General features: G+C 38.8%; 1 pseudogene; it reads left to right on the forward strand.

Moving 5' to 3' along the window:
* Positions 1 to 7,753: 7,753 nt before the first annotated feature.
* Positions 7,754 to 8,625, forward strand: LOC102860738 (annotated as a pseudogene).

Genomic DNA, 8,625 nt, shown 5'->3' on the forward strand with positions numbered 1-8,625 from the left:
ATATGTCTCTTTATGTTTTTTTTGGGGGGGTTGCTATGAGTTGCAAGTGACTCGATGGCACCTAAAAACAACAACAAGTCTATTTGGTGTTTACTGAGCTTCTTGAATGTTTTTCATGATACCAAGGGAGTTTTCTTCTAGTGCCTCTTCCACAATTTTCTCAATGATTTCCCTGTCTGTCTTATATCCTGGAATTCCAAATATATGTATGCTGTTCCTTTTGATATCATCCCATATAATTCTATTGTTTTCTTCATTTTCTTTATATCTCATTTCCAATTTTTCTTTTGATATTTTTCTGTTGTGGTTCTTATCTTCCATCTCACTAACTTTCTGCTCCATCTCTTCTGTTCTACTTTTTTTCCTTCCAGCATGTTGTACAATTTTGCCATTTTGGTCTTAATATTCCAGAATGAATTTACATGTGCTCTGTTATTTCCACTACTGTGTTGGCTCTCTATTTTAGGATGATTGTTTTTTAAGTTTTTGTACCTCTTTCTTTAGTTTTAATTATTTCTTCTATCTTTTGTGTTTTTTCTGTAGTTGTGTAAATTTCTCCTCATCAATATCTTTCTTCCTACTTCTTGTCTCTGGAGTGTTTGCTTTCTTAATGGTTTCCATTATTTCTTCTATCATTTTCACCTTCTTCTGTAGCTGTTCAAATAACTCCTAATAGATGTATCTTTCCTGGTTCTCTACCTCTTAAGAATTCCCCTTATTTGTAACTTCCATTGTTTCTCCCATCATTTGTACTTTCTTTCACAGCTGTTTGAATGTCTCCACATCAACATATATCATTTGCCCTCTAAACTGTGGGGTATTCATTGGGTCTTCAATACTCTCTACTTTTTTTTGGAGAAAGCGTAATTTGTTTTTCATCAGTATTTGAAGCTACCTCCTGCTTTCTCAATATTATGTAGAATTTTTCTTGCTAAGTGTTTAGCCTCAGCAACCCTGCTAGCTGAAACTGAGGAGGACCTGAAGTGCTTGCTGCAGAGGGTCAAGGACTGCAGCCTTCAGTATGGATTGAGGCTAAAAATCAAGAAGACAAAGATTCTCACCACTGGACCAATTGGCAGCATCAAGATGGATGGTGAAGAGATTGAGAGTGCTCACAACTTTAGTTTGCTTTGCTCCACGGTCAACACTTTTGGCACCAGCAACCAGGAAATTAAAAGACGTATTGCAATGGGGAAATCTGCTGTTAGGGACCTCTCCAAAGTACTGAAGAGTGATGGTGTCTCTCTGGAGACCAAGGTGTGTCTGATACCAGCCATGGTCTTTGCAATCACTTGTTATGCGTCAGAGAATTGGACAATGACTACGGACGATAGAAGGAGAATTGATGCCTTTGAGCTGTGGTGCTGGAGAAGAGTATTGAATGTACCATGGACTGCTAAGAAAACAAACAGATTCATCCTGGAGAGGATTAAACCGGGTGGCTCCCTGGAGGCAAGGTTTCTGAGGCTCTGTCTAACATACTTTGGACATGTTGTAAGGAGGGACCAGTCCTTGGAGAGGGACATCATGCTTGCGAGGGGGGAGGGACAGTGCAGGAGGGGAAGACCCTTAATGAGGTGAATTGATTCAGTGACTGGGGTAATCGGGATGGGTGTGTCAGAGGCAGTGCGATTGGCACAGGACAGAGCAGAGTTTAGGGCTATTGTACATAGGGTCACTGTGAGTTGCAAGTGACTTGATGGCACATAACAACAACACCAAGTGTTTGGCCATTTCTATTGTGCCTGCTTTAACTCTTCAGTAATTATATTTATGATGTCATTGGTTAGTTTCCAGGTTAAAATGTTTCCACTTGCTCTGCTGAAAGTCTTTTCTGGGAAAATTTGCCTTTCCTAAGTTCCTTAATGTTCTCTCTATTCTACACAGCAGCCCTCCAGGAATCTTGCCTTAATGTAGTCTTCTGTCCCATACTCTATTGTCCTCCTTCAACTATGAAGTGGCCATGTTGTGTGAGACCAGTTTCTGTCTAGGGACGTTTCAAGTCAGCTTTCTTTTTTCCAGTTCAATGTGCCAGTTGAAAAAGCTTTGAAAATCTTTCTCCTGCTTGTGGCTTTGTGTCCCCAACTCTGTTGGACTTTTTTGGTCCGTGGGGTGGCCCCACAGATGCAGAGGCAAGGATCCCCACATGGAGACCTATTCCCAGGGAAGTTTCAGTCCTGTTTCCCCCAAAACATCCCAAAGGCTCACTCTGGGCAGCAGCGTCTCACCTCCTGCACTTTATCTCCTGAAGCTTAAAGTTTTCCTTTTGTCTCTGAAGTGGTGTGAGATCAGGGCTGCCAACTTATGCAATTTATATGCAGGGGAGTCTTAGGTCAGCCCTCCCTGATAATGCGGGCATGTGGAGACAATGCTGGCACACAGGGATGATGCCCATCAATATCTGTTGATTGCACATGATTATTTACACTTCACGGTCTCAGGTAGCTTAGTGGGTAAGGTGTGATCCAAAGACTCATGGTTAATTTTAAATCCATCAGTTGCTCTGCAGGAGGAAGATAAAAAGATGGACAATATTCTCGAGTGCAAGGATGATATTACACTGGAGGATATTGCTCATTTGTCTATCATTTACTGCTTCTGAGAACCCAAGCTGGACCCCAACTCTATAGCAGTGAGAAGAAGTTATAATCCAATTGGTGAGTTAATATCTTCCCTAATAAACACATGGAGTTATTGTCAAATATAATAAAAAGTCCTTTTCTTTTATAAATGAAATTAAAAACAAAGCACATATATGTCAAATATTAACTCACTGACACATACTCATAGGCACCACTAGAAGATATCAACATAAGTTGATTCACCAATTCTTTTTTCAACTAAATCTAATCTGCTTTCAGAGTCCAGGCTGATGTTGGAAGCTTTTCTTAATATCTTCTTATGAGTGATTCTGAAAAATTTTCAAGTTTGGAATTCGAAAGAATTGCTTTTTATTGGATTCAGCTTTCTATCACAGCCTGTATTTGACTGTTACTTTTCCTAAGGCCTAAATTTTATCTCTTTAAACCCTCACAACACCTTTTAAGGTTGAAGCCACCAGCTTTCTTGTCTTGTCAATTATAGTGTATGCAAAATTTAATTATTTGAATTATAATTCAGCTATAGACTGAAAAAGATTAAGAAATTAGACAGTATTTGTCTTTTACTGGAAGTTTTCAATTTTGCCCCATGTTTATAAAGACAATCAGTTCCCTGTCTTTATGTTAGTTATTCCATTATTAATCTTTTTCTGTAAAACAACTTGCTGATGTTGGAGTCCCTTCATGTTCTTACCAGTAGGAAACAGGCACTAGGAATCAGCTAGGAAACAAAATACTGTCATTGTTGTTGTCATTAGGTACTGTCAAGTCAAGTATGACTTATGGTGATCCTATGAATAACAGATCTGCATTCCTTCCTATCCTGTGCTATCTTCACTATTTCTGTCACACTTGAGCCCATTGCTGCAGTTGCCATGTCAATCCATCTCGATGGGAGTCTTCCTCTCTTTTGCTCACTCTTTATCCTTCCAAGCATGATATCCCTTCCCAAAAAATAACTTCTCTTGGTACTATGTCCAAAATATGAGAGATGAAGCTTTACTAACTTTGCATCCAAGTGGCACCTGACTGCACTATTTCCAAGACATACCTCTTCATTCTTTTGGCAGTCCATAGGATATTCAGTACTCTTTTCCAACAGTACAACTAAAAAAAAAGAGAGAGAGTTTCTTTTATCCTTATTCATTGTCCAGCTCTCAGATACACGGCCTGAATCAAGTGCACCTTAGTCTTCAAACTGACATCATTGCTCCTCAGTAGTTTGGAATGATCCTGGACAACAGACTTTCTCAGAACAATACATCTTCTTATCTTCTGACTGCTAGTAGCAATGGTGTTGATTGTGGATCCAAGCAAGATGAGATTGTTTCAATCATTTCTCCATCTATCATGGTGGTACCTACTGATCTACTATTAAGAACTATTAAGAAACTTTGTTTCCTTGATGTTAAGATGCAATCCACATTAAAGGCTGTAGTCTTTGATCTTCTGCAACAACTACTTCAAGTTCTCTTGCTTTCATCAAGCAAGGTTGTGCCATCTGCATAATGCAGGTTATTGATGAGTCTTCCTCCTATCCTAATGCCACATTTTTCTTAGAGTTTAGCTTCTCAAATGATTTGCTCAGCATGCAGACTTTCTAAGTATGGAAAAAGGATGTACCCCTGACATACACTCTTTTTGGTGTTAAACCATCCAGTATTCTTTTGCTCTGTAAAATAAAAGCTTCTTGGTATAGATATGAATTTCATATAAGCACATTTAAATGTTCTGAGATTCCCATTCTTCTCAATGTTAGCCATAGTTTGTTGTGATCCACACAGTCAAATGACTTTCCATAGTTGATAAAAGAGATACTCTTTTGGTATTCTCTGCTTTCAGCCAGGATCCATCTGAGCTCAGCAATTATATCCCTGGTGTCAGGACCTCTTCTAAACCCAGCTTGATCTTTTGGCAATTCCCCGTCAGTATACTGTTTCAGCTATTTTGGGTTGATATTCTACAATATTTTGCTTGCATATGATATTAATGATATTGTTCAATAATTTCCACATTCTATTGGATCACCTTCTAGGGAATGGGAACAAATATCATCTCTTCCAGTAAATTGGCCAGGAAACATTGCCCTAAGTTTCTTGGCATAGATTGGTGAACATGTTTAGGGTTGCATCTGTTAGTTGAAAAATGTCATTCGGTATTCTATCTATTCCTGGGGCGTTATTTTTTTTTACCAGTGACTTCAGCTCAGCTTAAATTTCTTCTTTTATTATTATTGACTTTTGAATTAAAAATAAGACACTTACCTTGTCAGCTGTGTGGAAATTTAAGTACTATTTCATAAGTACAATTATGGTAAAATAGAGAATCTGAGTAACTCATGGTGCAGTGAAGCTAAACACTGTGACACTGATGTTTCAAATGTGATAATGGTTACCCATGGTGGACAGTATTTGGTGAAGCTCCCCAGTTAAAAGAAACTTCGAAGCAGGAGTGGCATCCACTTCAAACATGGCATGCCTCTGGAAACTCTATGAATATGGAGAAGTGATAAAAGCTATACAAGTGTTCAGGTCTTTTGTTCATAGGGTTATTATGAGTCCCTCTATGACTTGATGACACTTAACACCACCACCACCACAACAATAACATCCAAATACATTTCAGATCACTTGTTATAAAGAAGGAGTGGGATAGAGTATGTTTCCTGGAAAGCCTATGTGGAATATGACCTTGTAAACATGAAGTTTATATAAGCCATTTCTTTGAAATCCTATAAGCTATTTATCTCTGGAGAAGGAAGCAGTAAAGGATGACAGAATTGTTTAATGTCTTCTACTTGCCAGTGTTTCCCAAACGAGGAGATGAACAGTCATCTTGTCTATAAGGTGAACTGGAACACAGAAACAGCTATGGTGTTCTTTTCCATACATAATTTATGTAACCGTTACTTTAATGTCAGACCTTTAGGTTATTTTCAATTCTCTATGCCACAGTGAATATATTTGCTTGTGCACCTTTGACCACATCTTAGATTATTTCCTGAAGAAATATTGGTTCCAAGATAAGAGCATGGTTAAGACTTTTGATGTACATTAACATAGAACCATATAAAAAGGATACATAGTCTCATTTACATCTCAACAAAATGGCCTCAAATACTGTGCTAGCATTAAGAATTACCATTTAAAAGACTTTGACAACAACAATGATAAAAAGGGCCATTTCTTTTTTGGGCTCTTTTGACACAGTCCGAAGGGAGCTGTACTGCTTGCCAAAAGGCACTATCTCTCTGGGAGTTTCAAGTCCCAAGCGGTTCCTCAGAAAAAAGGCAGGCCATCTCCTCTCTTGGGATTTACAGATTTGGAAAACCCACTGGAAAGTGAGCTAGGAGTTGGTCCATGTTGGTGGTAATGAAAGCTGAAATACACTTTAAGAAGTGACATGATAATTTTCATGTTTATAGATCCTTTATTGATTGTTCATGTCCTTTGCCTCTTTTTATTTAAAGGTATTTTCATTAATTTTTTTTTACTGTAGAAAGCTCGCTATTTATTAATGGGAGTCCCTGTGTGGCAAAACAGTTAAACACTGTATTATTCATTGAAAAATTGGATGTTCTAATTCATTCAAAGGCCTCACGAAAGATAGGCTTGGTTATCTACTTCTGAGAAGTAACAGCTTTGGACACCCTATAGAGAAATTCTCTGCAGACATGGGATCACAAGCACGAGAATAGTTTCAAAGATGACTAGCAGCAACAATAATGTTTTATGAGAACTTTAAGCATTACCGTACTTGCAAAAAATACTTTTCCTCAGTTTGCTTTCTGCCTTTTTACTTGTTATTTAAACTTTTCCTCCCTCTTTCTCATGGTAGTAGTATAGCTGGGCTATAGCTATGACTACCTAGCTAGGGCTTGCTGGCTGACTTCTCAGCCATGGACTGTGAGCAGAAATGATGGCTGCCATTTCTTGGCCAGGTCTGTAAGCTGTAGGGATACTTCCCTTGAACCATTCCTCTTGCCTTACAGCTGAAAAATCTAGTTGTGGTAGAGGCCCAATCTTAACCATGTTCAAAGTATGTGAGATGAAGCTTTGTCATCTTTGCCTCCAAGGATTATGCTGCTTGCACTTTCTCCAAGACATTTTTTTAATTTTTTTTTATTTTGGCAGTCCATGGGATAGTCAGTACTTTTCTCCAACACCACAGCTAAAAGGAATCAGTTCTTCTGTTATCATTATTAATTGTCTAGCTTTCAGATGTATACCAACTGATTGGAAAGAATTTGGCCTGAATCAGGTGACCTTAGTCTTCAAATTGACATCATTACTTCTTAGTAATTTGAAGAGGTCCTTGACTATAGACTTGCCCAAGGCTAGGAATGGCAAGGGAGATAGAGAGGTGTAAAAATTGATATACAGATTAAAGTAATGAAAGGGAAAGGAACTGATTAGATATTGTAATAATTGTGTTTATAAATTATAATGAATATTATAAAAATGTATGTGAATGATTGAATGAAATAAAAATAACCAGGATTGTTCTCAATTTACAATCTAAGTATTTACAATATTTTCCCTAGAATTTCACAGTAAAATTTTAAAACATAGTTCTTTAATGTATTCTGATTTAATTTTGGTGTATTATGAGGTGAAGATGCAACATTCCTCCCCATTCAAAGTTTATTCACTTTTTTCAATACTAGTTATGAATAACTTTGAATCAATCCCTGATTTTTAGTACCATCTCACTATATACTTAGTTAAGATTAATATTTCTTGACCATTTACTTGGTTTCAGTTTGTTTACCACTTTCAGATAATATAAAAGTTTTGAGTATTATTAATTTATAGTGTAACCTAATGAAACAAAATGTCTCTCTTTGAACCTATAGGTTCCAATTTTCTTTACTAAATGTTTGTACATTTTTTATGCGTATTCAGAATCACTTTGTCAAATTCTAGCTGTCTCCATTTCACATAAAACAAGTCTTACTAGCCGCGGCAGCGGCAGCGGCAGAGCTCGCGGCAGTTAGCAGCAGCGCCGGGTTGCTGAGCAGACCTGTTCCTCGCCGCTGTGTTTCCCGAGGAGCGGCCGGCCGTTCTCATCACAGCGCCAGGACGAGTCGACCGCGGAGATCTTTCTCATCTCGCTCGGCTGCGGGAAATCGGGCTGAAGCGACTGAGTCCGCGATGGAGACAACTTCAGAAACTGTTCCTTTGGAGAGAAAAAAGAGAGAAAAGGAGCAGTTTCGTAAACTCTTTATTGGTGGCTTAAGCTTTGAAACAACAGAAGAAAGCTTGAGGAACTACTACGAGCAATGGGGGAAACTTACAGACTGTGTGGTAATGAGGGATCCTGCAAGCAAAAGATCAAGAGGATTTGGTTTTGTAACTTTTCTATGGCTGAGGTTGATGCTGCCATGGCTGCATGACCCCATTCTATTGATGGGCAAGTGGTTGAGCCAAAACGTGCTGTGGCAAGAGAGGAATCTGGAAAACCAGAGGCTCATGTAACTGTGAAAAAGCTGTTTGTTGGTGGAATTAAAGAAGACACTGAGGAACATCACCTTAGAGATTATTTTGAAGAATATGGAAAAATTGATACCATTGAAATAATTACTGATAGGCAGCCTGGAAAGAAAAGAGGCTTTGGTTTTGTTACATTTGATGACCATGATCCTGTGGATAAAATTGTATTGCCGAAATACCACACCATCAATGGTCATAATGCAGAAGTAAGAAAGGCTTTGTCTAGACAAGAAATGCAGGAGGTCCAAAGTTCTAGGAGTGGAAGAGGAGGCAACTTCGGTTTGGGGGATTCGCGTGGTGGAGGAGGAAATTTCGGCCCAGGACCAGGAAGTAACTTTAGAGGAGGGTCTGATGGATATGGAAGTGGTCGTGGATTTGGGGATGGCTATAATGGGTATGGAGGAGGACCTGGAGGTGGCAATTTTGGAGGAAGCCCTGGTTATGGAGGAGGAAGAGGAGGATATGGCGGTGGAGGACCTGGATATGGCAACCAGGGTGGGGGCTACGGAGGTGGTTATGACAACTATGGAGGA

This window comes from Elephantulus edwardii, unplaced genomic scaffold, assembly GCF_000299155.1.
Source record: "Elephantulus edwardii isolate Elephantulus edwardi_28Jun2011 unplaced genomic scaffold, EleEdw1.0 scaffold00242, whole genome shotgun sequence".
In the NCBI taxonomy this organism is placed as follows: Eukaryota; Metazoa; Chordata; class Mammalia; order Macroscelidea; family Macroscelididae; genus Elephantulus; species Elephantulus edwardii.